Genomic DNA, 14,059 nt, shown 5'->3' with positions numbered 1-14,059 from the left:
CATGCACGCATACGCACATGGTCACACACTCACAGACATACACACACATATCCATATACTTGTATGTAAATAGGCTGTGTTAACCTTTTACAGTGGATACAGAAGCACAAGCATGCACAGATAGTCATAGCCAATTAAAGCTAATGAATGGTAAATGTGAGACAGTCATTCTTTTAGCGTGTTCACCCCACTGTTTCTGACTGATACTGGGGGTAACTGACTGTGCCCTGGGCTCTGCTAAACAGGCCCAGGGTCAATGCTCAGAATAAAAGGCATATGGTAAAATGTTACAATTACAATTCCCAATGACAGACTCCTGTAAGTCCCTAGTAGATAATAAGGCAAGGGGTATTCAAACTACCTGTAAGTCCCCAGTATATTTTATGGCAGGGAAGTTTAGAGGCCCAGATTTTCTGCACTGGAGTGTGCACTACTGTGTTGCCTGCTGTCATGTTTAAAGGGAGCCTTGCCCTGCAGACAGTCTTTACAAGTAAAATGTGTACACATTTGACTTTGGAATTAAAGTAACCCCTAAGGTCTTCCCTAAATGCCCCAAGGGTGGGATGCCATGTAACTATAAGCAGGGACATTATAAAATATGTTTCATATGCCCTGGTGAGGGAAATAACTGCACCTTTAATTTTCCCTCATTGTAGATACTTAACTCCATAGGCTAACCTGGGAATATTTTCCATAAGTATAAGTGTTGGTAGGAAGGAGCTAACTGTGTCATTAAATGACTCAAAAGATTGGTAATGATAAATCCAACAACTTGCGCTGTTGAATTTATCATAACTAATACAAGAAAGAAGTTATAAGACTTTCTTCTCTGTAAGCCATATTCCAGCCTGCTAGAGTTCTCTTCTGATTGGTCCGCCTTAACAGGATTAGCCAGAAAGCTTTGATGTGGTGATAACTGGCCTGCACTGAGCAGAGGTTATCTGATGGGGGGCAGTCTGCACTGCAGAGCTCAGGCCAGGAAGGGTGCTGGGTAAATCAAACTGGGCTTCAAAGGAAGCAGGACAGAAAGGAATGCCAGCCAGGCCTGCCCTCTCGCATTGTACCCCACAGATACATAGCAGGCCCAGAAAAGGAATTTACAGATGTCTAGAGGAAGGTGTTAATGGAAATGAGCCACACCAGAAGGTTGGATTAACCAGGTCTTGCTCTCCTGCTCTCCTTCTCTCCTGGCGGAAAATCCATCTTGGATTTTAAAGGGAAGTGCTTTAAGGGACAAGAAAATGCCACACTTTGGAGGAAGCTGTCATGCTTTTAGGTGCCACTCTACAGCTCATTGGACAAGGGTGCCCCCCTGTTTGTCCCCCAAGATGATTAAATAAAAGTGGCTGATCTGCATTGCAATTTAGATATGCTGCCTGGAACCATGAGAAGAAGAAGGACTGCCTTGCTGGAACCCTGGCATGCAAACCAGAAGACTGCACTCTAAAGTACTGCTCCTGTTCCACACTCGAACAACGGCCATAAGGACTCTGACTTGCTTCAGAAAAGACTTAGACAACAGGTTAACAGAGCTTGCCTGCAACAACTATCACAAAAGTCCACAGCCTTGAGTCCGTCCAGTGGACTTTTAAAAATTTGGCAGGTGCATTGTGGCAATTGTGGTCCTAAACCTCCAAGGGCCATCTCAAAGCTTCTAGATCCTTGGATTTGTGTTGTGGACATTTTGAACCCTCAAGAGGAACTCCAGGAAGAAGTTCCAGAAGTTAGGAGAAGTTTGGAGCCACTTTTGGAAAAAGTTCCATAAGTGGACTGACTCGCCATTGTGAGTCAAGCCGACTACCTTCAACCACAACCCGCCAGGATTTCAGGCTCATCTCTCTCAAAGTACCAGAGCTCCAGACTTCCAGGATTTGACCGGGGCCTCTCAGAAAAGCAGTCCAATTACGTTGCATCAAAATCGGCTTGCTGAGGGGGACCGCACCACATTGAGAGAGAAAAAATACAGAAAAGTTTCTAAGTGCAAAGATAAAATTTTGACTGAGGCCTCCTGCTAAGTGTATCTGAGAAGGGCTCTGTCGTGGCCAAACTCAAACTTTGACTTTGTCCCAGTCAGGTGCAACAGGATGTCCCCGATTAACGCTATTGATTTCTAAGCAGTAGAAAGCACATTTGTTTAAGTCATCTTTAAACATTCGTAACTCCTGTTCCCTATATTGGTTTTTTGTTGTTATGGTGTAATTTTTAAGATAAAAATATTTACTATTCTTATAAATTGGTGTGGGATTTATATTGTGTTTTGGGTCTTACTTATTTACTGTGTTGGTGTATTTAAATGCTTTACATACCTGTTTCCTAAGTCAGGTCTGCCTGCTCATTGCCAAGCTACAAGGTGTTGAGCCAGGGGCTAATGTTTTGAGAACTTGACTGCATCTAATACTGCCTTGTGGGCATTATTGCTAGTGGTTGGTGTGTACTTACCTCTACCAATAACCAGCCTTCAACAGTAAACAACTATGTAATATAATTATCTAATTACAGAACATCCAGACCTTAAAGTCTTGTCAAGCATTGCACATTTAAGAGCAACACATCTTACGAACATGCTAATGAATTTAAATACAGACGGAGGACCAAATTCTTTCTATTTGCCAAACCCAGTGGATTCCTCAAGTCACAGCTGCGTCGTCTGTAACCTGTACATGAATAAAACTAAAGAATTATTCAATCTGAAATCGAATAATACAAAATTCCTGGCTTGTTGGATTGTAACAACACCTATGTGGTCTGTTTAAATATGTCACCATGTAATCACAGGGATATAGGCAGCAGCACTTATGCACTTTGTAATCGTCCTGTGGTCACATCACTAAACAGATCATTTGCCAGACCATTTTGCTTTTTGTGCAACAGCATCCTATTGTACTTTTGCTGTGGCATCCGGATGAACTCTTGAAAGAAAACAAGTTTTTTTTGTACTGGAGTAAACAAAATAATTGTCCATGTTATAATGCATTTTATAAAGCAATCATGGCAAACAAATTGATACAATATACGTAAATATGTTATCTTCCCTATGGTTAGATTGATAAATAAATACATTGCCAAATCCCGAAGCTATTTGTAGCACAAAAACTTGTACTACTCAGACACTTAACCCTGGAGCACAAGGACACTACAGGAATACCTACAAAACAGAAAAATACAAACCTCTTGTGCAAGAGGTTAAAGTTCAACATGAACACAATTAGGAATTCAGGTTTTGTGCTACAGAAAAACATTATCTCAAATCACGCGGCATTGACAGACTACACAAACATGGAGTTTCCTTGATTATCAGGCTGGATACAGCCAAACAAGTTCTCTACAAGGTGCTTGTACTGCATTACTGATTAATAATAATTACTAAGATGATCTGTGGTCAATGTCCTTCTCAGTAGAGACCACACTCCAGTGTGGTGGAGTGTCAGCAGGATTTCACTCATTCTCTGACGTACACACCATACGCAAGTCATATTTTTCTACTGTGTTCTTATTTTAAAAGTATTATTATTATTATTTTTCCATGCACTGAATAGGCCTATATTCTGGTTGCTCATTGTCATGGAAGGTCTTAAATGTGATTGAAACGTACAGCTGTCTCCCTGCAATTTTAAATAAGCAAATGCATGCATTGCGCCACTTTTCATCCCCTTACGCCACATTATGCCTACGGCAAGCATTATGTATGCAAGGGGGATGTTCCAACGCTAGGAGGCCTGCAAAAATGGTGCCGTGAAATTTCACTGTGCCATTTTTGGCGTCATTTTTGGATGCACCCTTAGCAACCTATGGGCCTCCTTGCACTTTGCTGCACTAGCGTCAACATTTTTGATGCTAGTGCAGCAAAGCACCACAATAGCATCAAAAGTTCTGACGCTATTGGCATAACAACCACCATGGTGCGCAGTATTGTAAATTTCAGCGCACCTGTGATGTTGTTAGGTGGGGCAGGGGTAACACAAGAAAACTGGTGCATCAGTGCTGATGCACCAGTTTCTTGTAAATATGCCTCTATGATTGCTGAATTGTAAAATACTATACCTGTACCAAATATGCATATGCTCGATTCAGTGATTACCTTAAGTGACTGCTTGTGTGATTTATGATCAAGCCACCTAACCAGAACCTACATAACACTGACCATATGAAATTTAAAGTGGTCACAAATTTAATACTTCACTTAATTGTATATGCATGCAGCATGCCCTAATGTACACACATCCAGCTCCTCCATTCGCACATATTGTACAGATGCATACACAATAATGCCTGATACACAGCCGCATTCTGGCATACCATGAAAGGCAGACAGGCTGCATTGAACTTCCTGAATAGGTACTACACTAAGGTAATTCATACGTCTGGTTTCGACCAGACCTAGTGCCAGCAATATGAACATAGAAGGCATTGGAGCCCATCGGTTTCAACTTCTGGCTTTCTTCTACCACCGACTTGCAGCCATTTTCTGGAGTCTTTTTCCCAAATCTCTTGTCTAAGCCCAGTGACGTAGTCATCTCTCACCTAATACTACTGGCTTTTAGAGTGCATCCTTTCACCTCCACCTGAATAAGTGCATTGAACTGCACAAAACACTACTTTACAGCTGAAGCCTTCTCTGTTGACTCCCTCTGTCTGTCTTGCTCTGTACTAAAACTGCCTGTGCTACCACATTAAACCTAGACCTATTGGCATTGTCCAGATTTGTTTATCAATTTACTTCAATTTTAATTAAATTCAAACCACCAATTATACTATCAGGTGATATGTTACTTTGACTTGGGGCCTGATTTAGAATTCGACAGACTGGTTGTCGGTCATAAACATGACGAATATCCTGCCTGCCATATTACAAGTGCTATTGGATATAATGCACTTGTAATATGGCAGATGAGATTTCCCTCACATTCGTGACGGAGTCACCCACCCGCTGAATTCTAAATTAGAATTCAAAATCAGGCCCTAGTCCTGTATGTTTCTATTCACATCCAGACCTTGCAACTTGTGCACCCAATTTTTCCAAATGCAAGTGTAAATTGCAGGTATATTCTTAAACTTAGAAATCAACCATAAAATATATGGTTACCTTTAGAATTAGCAGCACTGACATATTTACATTATTACTCAGACTTTTCATTCATGATTGCTTACTGTTAGAAATTGGGTCTCTAGTTTGCAGAGGTATGCACCCTGTCCAAATAGGGACAACAATCCTAATCAGTTTAAGTCAGATACACATCCTAAATTAACCTGTGTTCACCCTTTTGTAGCATAGCACAGAGCAGCCAGGCTTAACTAAAGAGTAGTGGTGGGCGGTGAACCCTGCTCCGCTGACAGAGTTAACAGCGTTTTGTCCACTTCTCACTAAGCTAATGTACCTCTGTTCCAGACACTACCACTAAGCATGATTGTAGGAGACTGGACTGGCTTGTAGTGAGTACCAAGGGGTACTTGCACCTTGCACCAGGCCCAGTTATCCCTTATTAGTGTATAGGGTGTCTAGCAGCTTAGGCTGATAGATAATGGTAGCTTAGCAGAGCAGCTTAGGCTGAACTAGGAGACGTGTGAAGCTACTACAGTACCACTTAGTGTCATATGCACAATATCATAAGAAAACACAATACACAGTTATACTAAAAATAAAGGTACTTTATTTTTATGACAATATGCCAAAGTATCTCAGCGTGTACCCTCAGTGAGAGGATAGGAAATATACACAAGATATATATACACAATAGCAAAAATATGCAGTATAGTCTTAGAAAACATATAGTTACAATAGGATGCAATGGGGAAACATAGGGATAGGGGCAACACAAACCATATACTCCAAAAGTGGAATGCGAACCACGAATGGACCCCAAACCTATGTGACCTTGTAGAGGGTCGCTGGGACTATTAGAAAATAGTGAGAGTTAGCAAAATAACCCTCCCCAAGACCCTGAAAAGTGAGTGCAAAGTGCACTAAAGTTCCCCTAAGGACAAAGTAGTCGTGTTAGAGGAATAATGCAGGAAAGACACAAACCAGCAATGCAACAACTGTGGATTTCCAATCTAGGGTACCTGTGGAACAAGGGGACCAAGTCCAAAAGTCACAAGCAAGTCGTAGATGGGCAGATGCCCAGGAAATGCCAGCTGCGGGTGCAAAGAAGCTTCGACTGGACAGAAGAAGCTGAGGTTTCTGCAGGAACGGAAAGGGCTAGAGACTTCCCCTTTGGTGGACGGATCCCTCTTGCCTTGGAGAGTCGTGCAGAAGTGTTTTCCCGCCGGAAGGACGCCAACAAACCTTGCTACACGCAAATCGTGCATTTGGCGTTTTTGGACGCTGCTGGGGCCCAGGAGGGACCAGGAAGTCGCAAATTGGATCTGAAGAGAGAGGGGACGTCGAGCAAGACAAAGAGCCCTCACTGAAGCAGGTAGCACCTGGAGAAGTCCCAGAAACAGGCACTACGAGGATGCGTGAAACAGTGCTCGCTGAAGTTGCACAAAGGAGTCCCACGTCGCCGGAGACCAACTTAGAAAGTCGTGCAATGCAGGTTAGAGTGCCGTGGACCCAGGCTTGGCTGTGCACAAAGGATTTCCGCCAGAAGTGCACAGGGGCCGGAGTAGCTGCAAAGTCGCGGTTCCCAGCAATGCAGCCCAGCGAGGTGAGGCAAGGACTTACCTCCACCAAACTTGGGCTGAAGAGTCACTGCACTGTGGGGGTCACTTGGACAGCGTCGCTGGATTCGAGGGACCTCGCTCGTCGTGCTGAGAGGAGACCCAAGGGACTGGTAATGCAGCTTTTTGGTGCCTGCGGTTGCAGGGGGAAGATTCCGTCGACCCACGGGAGATTTCTTCGGAGCTTCTGGTGCAGAGAGGAGGCAGGCTATCCCCACAGCATGCACAAGCAGGAAAACAGTCGAGAAGGCGGCAGGATCAGCGTTACAGAGTTGCAGTAGTCGTCTTTGCTACTATGTTGCAGGTTTGCAGGCTTCCAGCGCGGTCAGCGGTCGTTTCCTTATCAGAAGGTGAAGAGGGAGATGCAGAGGAACTCGGCTGAGCTCATGCATTCGTTATCTAAAGTTTCCCCAGAGACAGAGACCCTAAATAGCCAGAAAAGAGGGTTTGGCTACCTAGGAGAGAGGAAAGGCTACTAACACCTGAAGGAGCCTATCAGCAGGAGTCTCTGACGTCACCTGGTGGCACTGGCCACTCAGAGCAGTCCAGTGTGCCAGCAGCACCTCTGTTTCCAAGATGGCAGAGGTCTGGAGCACACTGGAGGAGCTCTGGACACCTCCCAGGGGAGGTGCAGGTCAGGGGAGTGGTCACTCCCCTTTCCTTTGTCAAGTTTCGCGCCAGAGCAGGGGCTAAGGGGTCCCTGAACCGGTGTAGACTGGCTTATGCAGAATTGGGCACATCTGTGCCCAACAAAGCATTTCCAGAGGCTGGGGGAGGCTACTCCTCCCCTGCCTTCACACCATTTTCCAAAGGGAGAGGGTGTCACACCCTCTCTCAGAGGAAGTTCTTTGTTCTGCCATCCTGGGCCAGGCCTGGCTTGACCCCAGGAGGGCAGCTGCCTGTCTGAGGGGTTGGCAGCAGCAGCAGCTGCAGTGAAACCCCAGGAAGGGCAGTTTGGCAGTACCAGGGTCTGTGCTACAGACCACTGGGATCATGGGATTGTGCCAACTCTGCCAGGATGGCATAGAGGGGGCAATTCCATGATCATAGACATGTTACATGGCCATATTCGGAGTTACCATGGTGAAGCTACATATAGGTAGTGACCTATATGTAGTGCACGCGTGTAATGGTGTCCCGCACTCACAAAGTTCAGGGAATTGGCTCTGAACAATGTGGGGGCACCTTGGCTAGTGCCAGGGTGCCCTCACACTAAGTAACTTTGCACCTAACCTTTACCAGGTAAAGGTTAGACATATAGGTGACTTATAAGTTACTTAAGTGCAGTGAAAAATGTCTGTGAAATAACGTGGACGTTATTTCACTCAGGCTGCAGTGGCAGGCCTGTGTAAGAATTGTCAGAGCTCCCTATGGGTGGCAAAAGAAATGCTGCAGCCCATAGGGATCTCCTGGAACCCCAATACCCTGGGTACCTCAGTACCATATACTAGGGAATTATAAGGGTGTTCCAGTAAGCCAATGTAAATTGGTAAAAATGGTCACTAGCCTGTTAGTGACAATTTGGAAAGAACTGAGAGAGCATAACCACTGAGGTTCTGATTAGCAGAGCCTCAGTGAGACAGTTAGTCACTACAAAGGTAACACATTCAGGCACACTTATGAGCACTGGGGCCCTGGGTTACCAGGGTCCCAGTGACACATACAACTAAAACAACATATATACAGTGAAAAATGGGGGTAACATGCCAGGCAAGATGGTACTTTCCTACAATGATAACACTGCATGTTCACTGAGTGCCACCTATATTTTGAGTGTGCGCCAATTGGATTGAAATACAATTGATACGATATGTATGCTTTTTTGTTTGCAGGTTCACCCTTACACTAGACTAGCCTGACGTGCAGCCTTTTTTGTAGTAAGTGACTGGAGTTTAATGTGACTGTCAGTTTTGGACCCATTGTGCCCTTGAGTTTTAATCTATAGGAGAAGTATTTAGTTGCGCTTTTTGGTCCTGATGAAGTGTTGGTGGATCCATTGGACCGTTTAGACACAAAACATGTTGACCCCGTCTCTAGGGGTTTAAGATCCTTATTCCCAATTTTCATGTGTACTGTGAGAGTGCTTTGAGCATTATCTCATTCCTCACTCTCCTTTTTGTTTTCATTACCCTGGCCATCACCCTTTCTTGTTCATTAACTTTTGGTGTCCTGTTTGGGTTTTGAGTCAATTTTATCTTTTTTTCTCACTTTTGTAGGGCCTGTATACGGGCATTACTTACGTTACCCTTTTTTTCATTACGGCACGGTGCTACTGAGAAAAGATCTCCGGCAAAGAGCCCCCTTACAGGGGTGCCCGTCAGACATTGCAGTGCCGGTCTGACTAGGAGCTTGCCCGATGATGAAGCATGACATCCGATTGGGTGTGTGAGGGCACTTGCTTCTAACTTTAGGGTTGCCTGGTGATCCTCCCCCCCTTTTTTTCTTTTCTCTTGGGAACAGTGTATTTGCATTTATATTGAGTAGGTTTGGGAGGCCATACACTGGACCATTAATCTCCCTGTCCCTCATTTTTTGTTTGTGCACTGCTACATCCTCCATGAGCTCCTGAAAATTTACCAGTAGTCCCTGGCAGTTCACAGAGCCAGAATCTGAGACCAGAAAGAAATCATCCAGATAATGTGTTGTCAACTCTTGTCCTGAAGTCCTTGTAAAGAACCATTATAAAAAGGAACTGAACTTTTCAATCAAGGCACATGATGTGGAGCAGCCCATTGGAAATGCCTTATCAATTCACCAGTTACTCTCAAATCGAATACCTCATAACTGGAAATCATTGGGATGCACTGGTAGCAGCTGGAAAGTAGACTTAGGCCCTCATTATGAACATGGCGGTCCGTTCCGCACCGTCGGCAGTGGCGGTAGAAACCCTCCAACAGAGAAGCAGGCCGGACTGCCAAATAATGAACCAAATGAAAGACAGGCATCCCACAAACCACCCACCACCCGTAGAGGAGTGCCGCCGCCGACGGCAGAGTCCGCCCAAAGTCCGACGGAAAGACCCAACCCGCCCATCAAATAATGAACCACCAATCTGCCGCCATTTCCGGGCCAGGAGCCACCGCCACGCAAAGCCGGGCGGAAATGAACCAAATATAAGGAAACACTCACCGGAGGCCCACAGAACGCGCCAAAGCAGACATGGATAGAGAGCTGCAGATCTTGCCAGGCCTGCTCCTTGCCATATACCTCCACGACCGAGACCGCCGACGAAGACGACGACGGTAAGTAAGGCAATCTACTGAACAAGGGAAGAAAAGGCACAGTCACATACCCACCCACCCTGCTATGCCACCCCTCAGCAAGAGGTACTTACCCGACACAAGGCTAATCCAACTTGACCATAGTACATACAAATGCCCTAACCCTTTCAAATGAAACAAAAGACCAGGGTTGAACGGCGTGCCGCCAAAACACAGGTGACACAGAAACTTTAATGTGAAGCTCACAGAGCCAAACAGTCCAAACAGGGCCAATGGCCAGTCGGTATGGCTACAATTGCCATGGGCCTCAATGGGCCCAACCTGACTCTCACAAGTGCATGGTACTCCACCAAATGGGGCAACATACGGGCATACAGGCACCTCACGGAACGGGGGCAGGGGGTGGTAGGGTTGGGGATTTGTGACGGGGATGGGCCTTGGACTTTCGTTTGGAAGGTGGAGGGGGGGTGGGTTTGTCCTTTGAAGGGGGTGGGGGATGTTTAGATCGGGTGGAGCTAGATGGACTCGGCTCAGTCTAGGCCTTTTTTTTATCTGGGGAAGGGGCACAAGAATGTGAAGGGCGGACAGGGGTGGGCTGTGATGTGGAAGGAGTAGAAAGTGCAAGGAGATGAGCACATTTGGGGACAAGACGGGGTGGGCCAGTGGGTTGGAAAAGGTCAGCACGGGAGAGGAAAAGTTTCTTTGGAGCAATTGGGGCGGTCCTGGATGAGGGCGTAGGAGTGGAGGCAGAGGGTGTGGATGTATGTAGTGTAGGGGTGTGTGTAGTGGGTGCAGGTGACTGGACAGTATGCTGTGGTGTAGTGGATGTCTGATGGGTGGGTGTCTTGGTGTGTCTGTGTGTTTTGGGAGGAGGGGGAGTGGACACAGTGGGAGAAGACAGACAGCTAGTGTGGATGTATGTTGTGTGGGTGTCTGCAAGTCTGGTGAGTGTGCTGCGTGTGTCAACTACAGTAGTTATGGTGAGTGCAGGTGTGGTGTATGGGGTGCATGTATGTATGTCTGCTATTGTGGTGAGTGCAGGAAGAGGAGCAGCAACAGTGACTGAAGGTGCAGTGCATGAGGGTGTGGATGTAGAGGGGACAGACAGGGAGACAGAAGAGGTGGGCACACTGCGGGAAGTGGATGTTGTGTGTGCATGTGTCTGTTGGCTATGTGAATGCTTGTGGTGGGGGAACCCCCATCGGAGGAGGTCTCGGAGTCACTACCTCCTGTGGTAGTTGCCTCCCCCGTGGAACTCCCCTCGCCTTCCTACCCACTGGTCCCCTGGGCATCGGTTGTCTCTGCCTCTGAGGATCCGTGGGCCGCTGCCTCCCCACTTGCCGGTGCCTCTGCTCCCTCGCCAGATGTTGATGCTGTACCAAACCAACACAAGACAACAGGGATGGGGAGACAAAACAAGAGAGACACTTGTAAATAGCTGAATAGAGGTACATAATGGCCAGACATACACCCACCCAGAAGACACACCCAACAGGCAGCACCGTTCACTATGCCCATGGCCATGCCCCTGACTACTGACCAGAGTACTGCTCTACACCCATCCCCTGGAATACCTAAGGAGGCGATGTATGGGAGACCTGACAAAGACACCCCTACACCCTTTGGGGACCATAAAGTAGATGGACACCAGTGAAAGTCCCTGCCTCTAAGCAGCATGAACTCTAATGCACACCCAGACATCCTTCCAGACTGAAGTATGTGAAATGAGTACTCACCCGCTTGTGACTGCTGTGCAGCCTTCAAGCGCCCATCCAGGTCAGGGTACGCCACCGCCAGGATCCGTCGCATGAGGGGGGGTCAGTGCCCGATGGGCATCTCTTCCACTTTGGGAGGACTTCCCCAGCTAGGCTTCACTGATCTTACGCACCCAGCACCACAGGTCCTCCCACCTCTTTCTACAGTGGGTGCTCCGCCAGTTGTAGACCCCCAATGTCCACACCTCCTTGGTGATGGCATGCCAATGTGCCCTTGTTAACGCGTCCCTTTATGATATTTTATTACAAATCAGGACTCGTTTTAGGCCAATGAATCTTTTGACCCAGTTGAAAGACACCTTAGGACGAGGTAGCTAATCAATATATCAATCAATACATCAATAATGTCATCAATATTTATCACGACAATGCATTTCACTTTAGCCAAAGTCATTAATCAATTCAAATCGCTACCATGACCTTTCAGCCATAAATAACCACACCAGTTTAGTAGAATTTTATGAGTTTTATTCTCTATTAATTACAATCTAATATCAAGTGCGTTAATCTCAATACCAAGAAACATAATAGCATAGTTACAATATGCCAACTTTGGTAAGCTTTCATTAAAGCAAGAATCACAAACATCAGAATATAACACGGCGTGAACATAGATCAATTTAGCAGAGTATCAATCATGCGTCAGTTCAACAAAACTTAGGGGGTCATTCTGACCCTGGCGGCCGGTGACCGCCAGGGTCACCGACCACGGGAGCACCGCCAACAGGCTGGCGGTGTTCCCGAGGGCATTCTGACCGCGGCGGTTCAGCCGCGGCCAGAAAGGGTAAACCGGCGGTCTCCCGCCGGTTTACCACTGCCCTTGTGAATCCTCCATGGTGATTCTGACACCCCCTACCGCCATCCTGTTCCTGGCGGGTCTCCCGCCAGGAACAGGATGGCGGTAGGGGGTGCCGCGGGGCCCATGGGGGCCCCTGCAGTGCCCATGCCCATGGCATGGGCACTGCAGGGGCCCCCGTAAGAGGGCCCCGCAAAGTATTTCAGTGTCTGCTAAGCAGACACTGAAATACGCGACGGATGCAACTGCACCCGTCGCACCCCTGCTACTACGCCGGCTCAATTCTGAGCCGGCGTCCTTGTTGCAGGGGCATTTCCTCTGGGCCGGCGGGCGCTGTTTTGGAGAGCGCCCGCCGGCCCAGAGGAAATGTCTGAATGGCCGCCGCGGTCTTTTGACCGCGGTGCGGTCATTCAGCGGCGGTACCTTGGCGGACGGCCTCCGCCGTCCGCCAAGGTCAAAATGACCCCCTTAGTCTCGGTCGTTTGTCTATTTGCGTCAATTTGATGAGCCCCTGTTCTAGCAACTGATTAGCATTCGCATGTTGGGCTTCATGCAAAACAATTTAGAACACCAATTTGGAAAACATCTAGCTATGGTCTCTGTCATGGTACCAAGAAAGGAAAAGCAAACAGACAAATTACAAATGCATTGTCATAATTACCCTCCAAGGATTAGATCAGCACACAGGATCAGTCTTCGTCCTCAGGACATCAGCCAAATCGCCATCAGTCAGGACTCAGCTCTGGGGCATAAGGGCACGTCCCTCATAAGGAGGAAAAGTGTAAATGGACAAACTAAGGGCAAGGATGGTTTTAATAAAAATCTCAAGTCATCAAACAGAGTGACAGAGTTTCTGGATAAAATCAATAGCATTCCCTAACCCACCTCCATGACCTCCCTGTGACATGGGTTTTTATCCCTTTTTCGTAGTACATTCCCCCAAAATTCTATTGGACATTTGTTATACCCCACTATCTTTAACCTATCAAATTAGCATTAGGTAATCCTAATCTTCACCCCATATTATTTTACAAGTTTTTGATTGGTCTTTGTAATTGACGTCTTCAGAGGTGGCACGTCCGGTGTGACTTCATCCCTTTGTAATTCTTTGCACATCTTTTGGTCAGCAGTTCCAAAGTATGCCTCAGAACGGATCTAACATGGTTACATTCATCTTCCAAGTCGAAGGAAAAAAAACAAACAGGGTCATGGCCCCTTGTGAGTCAGCACACTGAAAAATAGAAAAATGCCTTTAATATGAGAGCCAAGCAGCTAAACTGCAGCTCATGCTAACGTACGGCCTATGAGGTTTTCAACACAGTTCTAACAACGCAACTGTTAGTGTAAACTCATTTAAACGTAATAAAATATTTTATTATTAATATTAGTTCGCGTATATATTGATGGCCACTCATCGTGGTCATAATTCAAGCGTACGTTTAGGCAAATTACTATTATTATAGTTTCTATGCGGCATCATCACACCTTAATTCATAAACATTTCATGTTAATATAGATTAAATAAGCTACGCTCTCTCACCCTCTTCTGGTGGGCGCTGACCTAAAAGGGCAACACAGAAATGGAACACAGAGGTAAGGCACTTGCATGA

Source organism: Pleurodeles waltl, chromosome 5, assembly GCF_031143425.1.
Source record: "Pleurodeles waltl isolate 20211129_DDA chromosome 5, aPleWal1.hap1.20221129, whole genome shotgun sequence".
NCBI lineage: Eukaryota > Metazoa > Chordata > Amphibia > Caudata > Salamandridae > Pleurodeles > Pleurodeles waltl.
Note: the sequence above shows the minus strand (reverse complement) of the source record.